The sequence below is a fragment of the Lepisosteus platostomus genome, unplaced genomic scaffold (genome assembly GCF_059453375.1).
Source record: "Lepisosteus platostomus isolate fLepPlt1 unplaced genomic scaffold, fLepPlt1.hap1 Scaffold_84_H1, whole genome shotgun sequence".
NCBI lineage: Eukaryota > Metazoa > Chordata > Actinopteri > Semionotiformes > Lepisosteidae > Lepisosteus > Lepisosteus platostomus.
Window position 1 is genome coordinate 56,281 of NW_028291696.1, and position 12,577 is coordinate 68,857.

Genomic DNA, 12,577 nt, shown 5'->3' on the forward strand with positions numbered 1-12,577 from the left:
GGGTGAGCTTTTGCTCCGGTAAATTAGGTCACGTGTCATGTTAAATCACTTCTTCTAAACACAACATTTGCTGGTGCTAGCTTTCCCCATTGAAAAAAAAAGAGACATTTCCCTTACAGTACATGACATATCGTTTTTATTCTATCAATAAGTATAGAAATTAAACAAAAGAAAAAATGGTGTCGCCAAAGAATGGGAGGTGTCAAGGGCATTGAGCTCCTTGGACATGAAAAGTGCCCGATAAATGCCATTTCTCATCATTTCTCTTGGCGTCAGTTCTGCTATTAAATGGGACGGAGGCAACGGGCTCAGAGAGCAGGTTAAGTGCACACCGAACGCAGATGTGTCCAAGTGTCTGTAAAAGAGCGGTGCTCCGCTGGCGCTGTTCCCTAGTGGCTTAAAGTGCCCGCCTAGTAAGCAGGCGATCCTGGGTCTGAATACCAGCGGTGCCTCTCTCCGTGTCTTGTTGTGCCGAATGTATCATTTCAGACAAACATGTACAGCTTGGTTCAGTTTAATGCAAGAATTCATTTCCTTTCTGGAATAACTTGTTTTTGAAGAAATCCATACAGCTTGTGAAAGATGAAATCCATTTCTTGGTTGCCAGTGGAAAAAGATTGCCGGCTGCAAGAAGCGCAAGTGATTGTTTTCTTTGACCATAAACCTGCAAATGTAGGGAGCACAAGCGGCCGTCAGTCTCTGTGGCGCAATCGGTTAGCTGTTAACCGAAAGGTTGGTGGTTCAAGCCCACCCAGGGACTCATGTCTCCGTTTTTCCAATGTAAACATCATCACCGCTAAAGAAGATGGCGCAGAAGGCTCCACAGTCGAAACGTTGTGCTTCTTTTCTTCTCTTTTCAGCATGGAGTAAACCTTTGCTTGATCCTTTGCAGCCTAAGCATGCTGACGCAGCTACCTTTCTCTTAACGCGCCTCAATCATTATTCACCAAAACGATCAGCAGAATAAGTCGCCTTTGTGGTGATGTCACTCCTCTGCTTCACAAATGTCCTTAGTGACGGACCATTTCTTTCTGCCATTTTTCCGGAGCGGTTATTGATTGCTCCATCATTTCCCTCTTACTTTCCATCACTAGATTGAAAAAAAAAAAACAGAAACAGGCTGACAGGACGACAATCAAATTGCAAAAACTCATCAAAGCACTCGATAGAGTATTTGAATCCACAAGTAGCTACGAGCAACTTTGTCCTGGCTTGCATGATCACATATGCAAATGGTGAGGCTCCAGTTCGACACCCAGTTCGACACCACTTTACAGTATATGACAAAAGCATGGCAGACTGTGCTGGACCGGCAGATAACTTCCGCTTATTTTTACCATATTAAACATTGGAAATCCTCCCACTTGTATTTGTGACACTTGATTTTGGCTCCACCTAAAACACTCTTAAATCTTCAAACACTTTTCTCTTCTCCCGCAACACTCTTGTCTGTCGGCACTATGTGGCAGCGTTGCATGACAACCCCTCTCACCACGGAAAGGAACCTAACAGCTTTGTTAAGAGAGGAGAAAAGGAGCTAGCCAGTACGGGGTTCGAACCCGTGACCTTGGCGTTATTAGCACCACGCTCGAACCAACTGAGCTAACCGGCCTCACAGCAGTGCTCCTCTCTGTGCTGCAAAAAATCGAACTCAGGGAATTTCTTTTGTCCTCCTTTGAATAGAAAGCCGTGTAATTCAGTGTACGGGCTTTCTCGTGCAGTTTCATGGTTCTTGTAACCCAAATCCTACACTGGCCTGAAGTGCCCCCCCATTTCACAGCATTTTTCAGCTGATTTAAAATGTACCTAAAGGAGAAGCATTATTGAAGACCATCAATTACCAAGAGCTTTTGTCAAAGGTTTTGGTGGTCATTTTGAATGACCACAGAGCGCTGTGACCTCGGTTTTACATCTCATCCAAAAGACAGCGCCCTTTTACAACACAGCATCTCCGTCACTATACTGGGGCATTGGGACCCGCACAGACCTCAGGGCGAGCGCCCCACCGCCGGCACCATTAACACCGCTTCCAGCTGGAAGCTTTGTTTTCCCCTGTAGCTCACCCTCATCCGGGTACTGACCTGGCTCACACCTGCTTAGCTTCAGTGGGTTTTTTGCAAAAGCCACTGCATTGGCCGGGAATCGAACCCGAGCCTCCCGCGTGTCAGGCGAGAATTCTACCACTGAACCACCGATGCTCAGTGCCTGGGCCTTCAAAAAAGACGCTTTTTTGGTGCTCTGTGCAAAACGCGTCGACATCTGCTTCCAGCTGCAAAATGCCATTCGCGGACGCTGAAGAACTTATTTCCAAGGCAGCGGGTACAAGCGATTGGGCGTTTTAAAACCACCAGGAACAGCAAGGAGGCGCGCTTCTTTGCTTGCGCCGGAACACACCGACTGGAGGCGGATAACGTAGTCGGCAGGATTCGAACCTGCGCGGGGAGACCCCAAGGGATTTCTAGTCCATCGCCTTAACCACTCGGCCACGACTACAACAAGCCCCACTTCCGCTGCGTTCTTGCTACAATCTTACCTGGATCGCGAGGCGCCGGCGGAAGCCTACAGATGCAGCCATTCAAAATGGGTGAGGTATTTCGCGGCATACCGCGACACGCCCACCGGGGTATCACGCGGTTCACGTGTGTCACGTGACTAACTATCCGGCGTCGCCTTGTAAAACCGCCAGGGGGAGCTTAACCTCTCATGTACAGCATTTGAGCCTTTAATTTTGAACTGTGTATTACAGCATGTTAATCATCAGTCATTAAAATGTTGGTATATTTTATGAAAGCAAGATTGCTCAGTTGGACAAAAGTACACAACCTAACTTTATCAGAAATATTTATGCATCAAAGCCTTTACTGAAGATATTACTAATTGTATTAATAATGGATGACTTTGGACAAGCTGTATACTCAAAGTATAATTTCTTTAGCACATTTGTACAAGCACTTGGAATCTGTCCAAGCCATACTTTGTCAGGCATTTCGTTTTACTTCAACGGGCATAAAAACTTCCTTGCTTTTAACAGGGCGTTTCATAATTTCTAACTACGAAAATGATTTAAAATGCGACACCTATCATGAAAAGAAAAAAATACACACCAGTATTCCATTTCTCCCTAAACATTGTAAGCTTCGAAGTCTTTAACTAACGTGATACCGGAGTCAACAAGCATACTTTTAGAATTTGATTTAAAGGGAATATAATATGGAATCGCGTATCTCAAGAATTTAATAACGGTATGATTATATCCGTGTACTGCGGGAGGGCTGTTTCGCCTGCCTGCTTATGCGAGCTGTCTTGTAGCCTACTGGTCTAGTTGCGTGACTACCACCTGGCAGGTTGTGTGTTCGAATCCAGCTGGTGCTGGACCTTTCAGTTTTATTTATTTATTTTTTAATCGCGTAACATAAACATATTACCGTATGCAAACTGTACTGTATACAATATGTATATGTATATTTAATGTCTTAACTGTGCCCGTTTAAGTATTGAATATTCATATCTAATTTTACCACTGAAGGGAAATCTTAACATAAACATACAGTATATGGCTGGTCTCGGTACTTTAAAGAAAAAAATACACACCAGTATTCCATTTCTCCCTAAACATTGTAAGCTTCGAATGAAACCACTAAATAAAGACATAAATATAGAAATCTTAAGATTTGTTTTATTTAATGTTGGTAGCAGGATGAACTGTCAGAGTGTATATTTTGTCACAAAGTTGCTACAAGATGTTAACAGTGAAAAAGGTATTTAGAAATGAGTTATTTCAAGATGAAAAAGAAAACATACACGAAACATGGTTTCATTACGACCAGAATCGGTCTTGAGATATTTTTAACTTGATTTACAGTATTTGAGAGGTATGTCTTAACACCGATACTACAGTGCTTAAGTACTGCTCACGTATATGTTTCTAGGTTTATATTATGCATTTCATACGGTCAAATTACTTTTGAGCAACTAATAAGAAGCGCGAAACGGTATGCGTTTTAGTTTCGTTTTGTGCTGGAACCCGTGGATTGATTAGAGATATCAAGTACATACAAGTCATTTTTTAAATGTTGTAGTTCGTCTTGAAAAAATGTTACGAGTACATCATCTATCAACAATTACACAGGTTCTGTTTCCATATTGCGGATTTTGGTTAGGTACAGTATTATCAAATCCAGTGGCGCTGTGTGTTACTTTACTGATTCCCAATCTGTGATTGAAACCTGTAAAACCGGTTTAATTCGTCACAGCCAGCACTCTTCAGGTGTGAGGGTCTTCTGCTCAGAATGAAACGCTAAAATGTTTGTGTATATTCTAATGGTAGTGGGGGCAGGGTGTGTGGGAACAGGTTTGTTCTTCACACCTGAAACATTTTCTCTGAAAGGATTTTCTTAGCAGTTTAACCGATCTTGTTACAGCATGTTACAGTTTACTATTATTAACCATAATAATTTTAAGTGCTTAATGTAAAATCTTGTAAAAATATATTTTCATTGTTCAAATATACATTAAGTCTGACTATCATATAATAAGTTAAATACAAAACTAAAGAAAAAATAGGGTTAAATATAATTCAAAATATTTTGCTAACAATGTTAACTGTTTATGAATAATAAAATGTATTAACTAAGGAGTAGGATGGCACAGTTGTTAGCATGTTTTTTGTTTTGTTTCTTTTTCATAAATACAACAGTAGTACCTGATGTCTCAGCGCCTTTCAAAATTAAATTATGCATGCAAACCTGTGAACTAGAAAGATAACTAAGATATCCATCCATTTATAATGGTGGCAAAGTGGTTAGCATTGCTATCTTGGAGCACTGGGGTCCTAGATTCAATTCCTGCCATCCTGTGTGTGTGGGGTTTGCATGTTCTCTCTGGGTTACATGGTTTTTCTCCGTATGTGTGATATGACTCCCTCTCGCACTCCAAAACATACTGGTAAGTTAATTGGTTTATGGGAAAACTGGCCCTGGTGTGTGTGTGTTTGTGTCTGTCTGTCCTGTGATGGACTGGCGCTATGTCCAGGGTGTATTCTGCCTTGTGTCCGTTGCTTACTGGGATAGGCTCCAAATCCTCAGTACTGGATAAAGAGATTAGAAATAGATGGACTATACACAGTGTTAGAAACCCACTATGAAATGGCAGCATCTCACTGAGAATAAAATATTTTATAGTGCTGGCCTTTCCACCTCTCTTGCACATCAGTATCCATACCTAGTTATTTAAACAAATTACCTCTAATTATAAACATCTTAATATGCTGGCTCTGTGGATCCGCATCAGCTATGTTTGCCCATTCCTTCAATTCATGTGCATCCAACACAAAGTTCAATACTAGTAACTGCACAAAATCTAAAATACAATCCTCATTTCAGTATCTATGTAAACATATAGTCTGTTAACTTCATCATCTTCATCAAAAGTATGCCTAACCCCATTAGGAAGTGTTCTTGTTATCAGTGTATTCCTTAGCTTTCCCAAAATTATCTTCTTCTTACCAACATCTCTAGTCTTTTATCCTGCAATAACTCAGCCAACACTTAAATCCCCAAAAGCTGCTTGTGTTAATTTCTTTAAATCACAAATATCATGTGTAAATACTGGCCATTTAATACTCTGCATTGTGGGATAATAGTTTATTTTAAAGGGAACTAGAGAAACTAAGAACTAGAGAAATTAAGAAAGGCTTTTTTTTCCTAGAATTAATAAATGCACATCCTGTTCACTGGGGAAATTAAATCCACACTGAGCAATCTTCAATATGTTCAGAATATGACAGCGAGAATCCTATCAGGGATGCATTACACCTGTTTTCAAGTCCTTGCACTGGTTACCTATCAGGTTTCGAGTCAACTTCAAATTCCTCATCCTCATTCTGTACCTACAGTATATGGCTTATTATCTGTCTACTCCCCCACCTTTGTCTGTCTGACTCTGGTCTTCTAGCTGTCCTCAAGAACATCTACATTCTGTGGGTGACAGGGTCTTCTCCAGCTGCACCCCAGAGCTCTCAATTTGTATTCCCAGTGATATCAGTCACGTACCCTGAGTGCATTTAAATCTAACCTCAGAACCTTTCTTTTCAGAAGACTTAGTGTCTGTATCTGCTTCATTTTCTAATTTTGGTCGCACCTCTAACTGCTTGTCTTTCTTATATGTATTTACTTTGTAATCTGTGGTCCTTTTATCTGTTTTTACATCTACCATATTGCTTTGAGATGCCACCTTTAATGGTAATATATAAAATAAAGTTTTTTATTATTGTTATAGGGAAACATGATCAGATTTTCCCTGGTTCAGAAAAAAAGATCTAAAGTATACTAGTTTGTCACTCTTCTCATTCCCTTTGCTAAATGACTTTTCATACTAATCTGATCAATCTAACTGCCAGTTTTCTGTGCTTTCTCTATCCTGCTAGATTTGCAATTATTCTGAAAATTTTCATCTTGAAATAACTCATTTCTAAATACCCTTTTCACTGTTAACATCTTGCAGCAACCCTGCGACAAAATATACACTTAGCTCAACCTGACAGTTCATCCTGCTACCAACATTAAATAAAACAAATCTTAAGATTTCTATATTTATGTCTTTATTTAGTGGTTTCATTAGTGACAAAGGCTAAACTTTCTTGGAAAAATGTCTTTTATGTGTTGCGGAAAAAACTGACTTGCTTTAACAAAATATGTTTACAAGTCCTTTCACCTGGCAGTTTACCTAAATGCCCAACTATCTGAGAAGCCCTCCATGAAACCATAGTTGCTATTAATTCATTTAGGGCTCACTGACAGAATTGCTGTTTTTTATGCATGCTAATTTCTGATTCCTCACTCTGTTTCATGTTTATAGATAAGACTATTGATCGCGAAGGGAAATTGATGTACATGTGTACATGTTCTTTTGTAACATAGACCTTTTTGTGATTTTTTTGTATATCTAAGCAAGTGTTCCTGCATCCCTCTTCTGCACTATAGGCATGGCTTTTATTCTGTTTGCTCCATTTCTAAAACGTTTTGCTCATGTGCATTTTTGTATTTTTTTACACCTCTAGCACTTTAACGTCCTGAATTTTCATTTGCCTTAATTTGTAGAATGAATTTGAGTTTTAGCCTTAAAAATCTTAAGTTTTCACTATCTTTTGTTTCTTGTCCTACAACTGTTATTATTGATCACCATGACTTCATTCAGCCTTTCCTGAACGTCTATGACAGGCAGAGAGAGTGCTGTTTCTGGTGCGATCTTTTGCAGCTGACATTTCACTGTTTTAAACGAACAAGAAATTAGATTGCTCATAAATCACTTATTCTATATAAATACAGCGTAATTGCCCTCCGAAAATCCTCTTTTTCTTGTTCGTTTTAGAGACCTTGATCGAAACTGATTTTAGATGTCAGAAAGGATTTATTTTCTCTGTATTTCCTACATTGCTTTGTCGAGATTTTAACTTCATTTTTAGGCTCAGATTTCAACTATAAATCATACACTAATTAATAGCAGTAAATACTGATGTTTTGCTCCCTCTTACCACAAAAATATATATGTTTTGTAGCTGGGATGAACTTTATTTCGTACGCGTAGCTACTGCGATTTGGACACGAAGCGGTTAAAGATGGCGGCAAATCAGGCACCCAGAGGGGGGGGGGGGGGCGTCTTCTCGCCTCCATAACTAAAATACCAAATAGGAGTGGCTTAAGCGACATACACAGTCGTGTAACTGACAGTTTGAGGTAGCCTATCGTGTAAATTTCGCTTTGTTGCTGATAGGTTAAGCTTTCGAAACTCTGCCCCAAAGTCATGTGACTGATTTTTCGCCCTGTTTCGTTGGTTAAACGCAATGATCACAAGCACCACCATGGTAACTGGGATGTGTAGTTTTTAATTCAGTTTGAATTATAACTGTACGTACTGTCTTCATATTTGGCCAGGGCTTTAAAGAGAAGGCGCGCCAAAAAATTTCGGTGCCGTCGTCTCCGCTTTAAAGGTACCCCCGTGCTGGAAGAATTTGACCTCGGAACGTTTGCCCAGCGTACTTAAACTTAATATGGTCAGTAACGGTAAACAGTAACATGGTAAGAAGGAGCACGTACAAACGTTTTCGAAATAACCACATGTAAGACTCTGATCCTAAAAATGTTTAGGGAGAAAGTGGAATACTGGTGTGTATTTTTTCTTTAAACTACCAATACCAGCCATATACAGTCTGTAACGTAGGGATTTCTATATGTCTTTATTTAGTGTTTACATTAGCGACAAAGGCTAAACTTTTAGCTTCAGTAACGTGTACATATCTCCCCTTTTTATAAAACGACTTGGTTGAAAACTGTTCCAGAGCCACTGTTGTTTCATCAGTGAAAAGTACATCATGAAATGCCTCTCCCTGTTCAATCCACTGGAAAAAGAAAAGGAGCATAAAGCTTCTGATGGTCATAAACGATATTCATTTAGGAGCAGCATCAGAGGTATGTTTTTAACTGCACTGCATTGGAGAGAATACCATAGTATTTTTTTTACTCCCTGGCGGAAACTGGCTTCCAGAAGAATCAGTATGGCTCAGAGATTAAATAAAACTTCACAGACATTAACGAAGAGCATAACGCGTGTACTGTATACACTGCAAGTACAACCCAACTCTCTGCAGGAGTGCTGGCTGTGACGAATTGAACCGGTTTCACGGGTATTTTCAAAGTAGGAGGTGAGATTTCCAGCGAAAGACACCCCCCTCAAAAACCCAGTAAATACAGTACTTACTAGTTAAAGGCTAGGCTCCCGACTACGGCGAAAGGAACCCTTCTTTCATTAGAAGACAATGAACATATTTTAGCCCTGAATGAATTAATAGCAAACATAGTTTACATAAAAGACATTTTTCCAAGAAAGTTTAGCCTTTGTCACTAATGAAACCACTAAATAAAGACATATATAGAAAAATCTTAAGATTTTTAAAATACATGACTTTGCTAAAATTTATTTGAAAATAAAAACAATTACAACCGCCAGGGGAGAGAGAGAACAGGGGAGGGATGTTGGTTTTGCATAAGGGGCGGGGCTATGGAAAGTAGGTATGTTTGGGAATGTGTAGTTACATGTTCTGGCTGTTTGTGAATTATCGTTGTTGAGTATGGAGTGTTGAGGTATTGATTTTGTGTAATGCTTTATGTTGAAAATTGAGGTGGATTTTGTTTATGATAAACAGGATAAACTGGGATGGGAGGAAGGTTTGGTTTTGCATAAGGGGCGGGATTATGATAATTGGAGGACTTGCGAGTGTAAAATGGTTTGATTATTTGATTTTGTATTGTGGTTGTTATCTATGTTTTTGGTTGGTATTATGTTTATATGGTTGTTTTTGTTGGTTGGTTGTTATTATGGTTATTAATAATACGATCTATAGTTGAAATCTGAGCCTAAATAAAAAGAAAAAGCAAGTGATTAGGTTTATGAGCAATCTAATTACTTATTCGTTTAAAAAGCTATATAAAATAAAGTTTATTATTAATTTGCTGGACAGAGCGGTGAACATTATTATGCATAAGACAAAGATAACGATCCTGATCAGTTTAGAAATCTGTGTACGCTGTAAGGTTTTTATTTCTTAAACTTTTAAAATACACGTTTAGAATTGAAAGAAATCCTCTTCCTGGTATAGCAAACCAGCACGTCTTTTTTCTCCAATCAGAGGGGTGTCAGATGGTGTCAGCCAATCACCATTCTGCGTTGGGTAGCAACGGGTGACTGTTCTCAGGCGGAAGATGTAAACAGCTTAATGTTCGTGTTAAATATTTTTTTTTAATTAAAATTCATTCTATACAGCAATCGCATATTTGGGTACCGTTTCATAAAACTTTCATGCTTAAAATGTTTAGGGAGAAATGGAAGACTGGTGTGTATTTTTTCTTTAAACTACCAAGACCAGCCATACACAGTACAGTTTACATACATACAGTAATGTTTTAAATTAATATCGTTTATGACCTTCAGATGCGTTATGCTCCTCTTCTTTTTATGCTCAGCTACTAAAATTTCCCTTTAGTGGTAAAATCCATATAAATATTCAAAACTAAGCGGATTAAAATGTGCACAGTAAAGACATTAAATGATTCAATCTTTGCACTACCAACCAATGCACCACGAGTGCCCCTGTCGGTCATTTTGGCCAGCCAATCACTTGCCCTGCGGTATGCTCCGGTGCCCCGCGGTGGCTTGTGGGTAGGTTACCGTACCGCGGGTTTTTACCGCGCATTTTGAATGGCTGCATCTGTATTTCAAAGTCGTTCTCCGTTTCAAAAAAACATTTCCAAAATACAAGCCTTGCAGACAGACACGCCTCAGAGGACTTAAGGGTGGCTTCATGTCGGAATGATAATGTCTCCCCGTCCGGACATGAAAATGCCACTTTGTTACACACAAAAAAAGAATCAACAACAGAGAAATGCCCACAAGCATTTGAAAAGCCGCACCACGTCGCACTTGAAATAGCTCTTACATTAGTGGTAGACGCAGGAATCGCCTTTTTATTTACGCTCTTACCAACGCGATGGAAAGCAAAACAAAGCAAAGCAGAGCAAAACAAAACGAACAAACGAAAACCCTCACGTCCCGCACTTGCGTATAACGCCGTTACGTGCCCAAGCGGTATTGTAAGTCATCCTAGCACTGCACGCCGGGGTGTACGGTATATGGGAACGAGCACACGCCACGAATCGTCTCGAATCACTCCCTACAGCTGTAAGGCGCCTTGAAGCGTGCACCGCCAACATTCTTCTTTGCGCATCTGTGAAAGGTAAACTCTTGAGCAAACTCTAAACCAGCTCTAAGGAAACTAATCCGATTAGACGTTACTTTGACTCATCCTTTAAGGTACCTTTGTTAATTGGAGAAATCAATGATTTCGAATGAATTCTGTATGCGTTAAAAGACAGCTATACACAGAAAACATGCAGGACACTGCTCATGATGTTTCCCGAGCCGAAACACAGAGCGTTTTTCCAAGCCATCTGACAAAGCCCGCCCACTGAAAACTGCACCAGATCGTGTAAAGACGTTCAACTTTGTAACTACTGCACGCACAGGAAGCAGAATAAATTCCTCTTTTCAAACTGTCAAAGGTTTGCTTTGCGAACGCTGCAGGACATCGCACAATCTCTTTTGAACGGGGACAAACGATTTCTTATGAGGCGCACTAAGTACAGACGTTTAAAAAGCTCCACTCATGCCGACCATGCAGCATGAAGAAGCGCAACCTAACGTTTGCATTCCTAGCACTGTTGCAACCTAGCACTGTTGCATTCCGCCTATCAGTAGCTAAGAGAATATAATTTAAGGCTCTTGTTAATGCTGTTTCAGAAACCAGACTGAAATTTCTCAAGTATATTATTTGAATCCAGATACGATTGACGTTGGGCAACAACTATTCTCTCAAAACTTTTAGATTGAAATGGGACCTTTGAGACAGGCCTGTAGTTGTTAAGAACTTGTGGATCCAAATTTGACTTCTTAAGGAGCGGTCTAACAACCGCTACCTTAAATTGATCAGGTACAACGCCTGACGTAAGCGATGCATTCATCATACTAATTATAGGTCCTGCCAGTCCTTCGAGGGAATCTTTGACTAGCTGAGTGGGGATGGGATCTAGCGAACAGGTGGTTGACTTTGTCTTACGTCTGTGTCCATGAGTCCACCATAAGAAGAAATCTGAACAGGAGTGGTGATCATGCGAGGTCACCATGGAGGAAACCACTGCTCTCCCCCCCAAAAAAACCACCACTGCCCCTCTCAAGTTTGCTAAAGACCACATGGATGTTCCACAGCAACTCCTGGAACAATGTTCTGTGGACAGACGTGACAAAAGTTGAACTTGTTGGTAAATGTGCACAGCTTATGTTTGGAGATAACAAAACACTGCATACCAACTCCAAAACCTCATCCCACCTGGGAAGCATAGCGGAGGCTGTACGGCTTGAAATCATCGAGGGACCGATGAATTCCAAGATGTATCAGGAAATTCTACAGCAGAATGTCAGGGTGTCTGCCTGTGATCTAAAACTCGAAAGACGCTGGGTCATGCAGCATGACAAAAACAAAGGAGTACATCAACAACAGAGTGGCTGAAACAGAAGAAATTCCGTATTTTGGGATGGCCAAGTAAGAGTCCTGACCCCAATCCCATTGAAGTGCTGTGGCGTGATCTGAAGCAGGCCGTTCAGCGCAAGACATCCCAAAAATATACATGAACTGAAACAGTTTTTCATAGAGGAATAGGCCAAAATACCTCCTAACCGCTGCTCAGGTCTGACCAGCCGCTACAGAAAGTGGGGGTTGAGGTTTTTGTCATAAAGGAGGTTCCACTAGCTCCTTAATATAAGGGTTCACGTACTTTTTCCATCAATGACCTTGATTGTTTAAACCATTTGGTCAATAAAGAAACAGCAATGTCAAATGTTGGGCGTGTGTTGTTTGTTAAATCAGACTCTCTTTATTAATTATTATGACTTAGATAAAGATAAGATCACATGTTAGGAGCCATTCATGCAGAAATCCACATCATTCCGAAGGGCTGTTTACAAAAGTTTT

General features: G+C 40.2%; 3 non-coding genes across 3 annotated transcripts; all 3 read right to left on the bottom strand.

Annotated features, from left to right (window-relative positions):
- Window positions 1-1,538: 1,538 nt before the first annotated feature.
- On the bottom strand, window positions 1,539-1,612 carry trnai-aau (transfer RNA isoleucine (anticodon AAU)). Its single transcript has one exon. It is a non-coding gene; the product is annotated as a tRNA-Ile (tRNA).
- Window positions 1,613-2,127: 515 nt separating this feature from the next.
- Window positions 2,128-2,198, bottom strand: trnav-gac (transfer RNA valine (anticodon GAC)). Its single transcript has one exon. It is a non-coding gene; the product is annotated as a tRNA-Val (tRNA).
- Window positions 2,199-2,411: 213 nt separating this feature from the next.
- Window positions 2,412-2,493, bottom strand: trnas-aga (transfer RNA serine (anticodon AGA)). The gene has a single exon. It is a non-coding gene; the product is annotated as a tRNA-Ser (tRNA).
- Window positions 2,494-12,577: the final 10,084 nt, after the last annotated feature.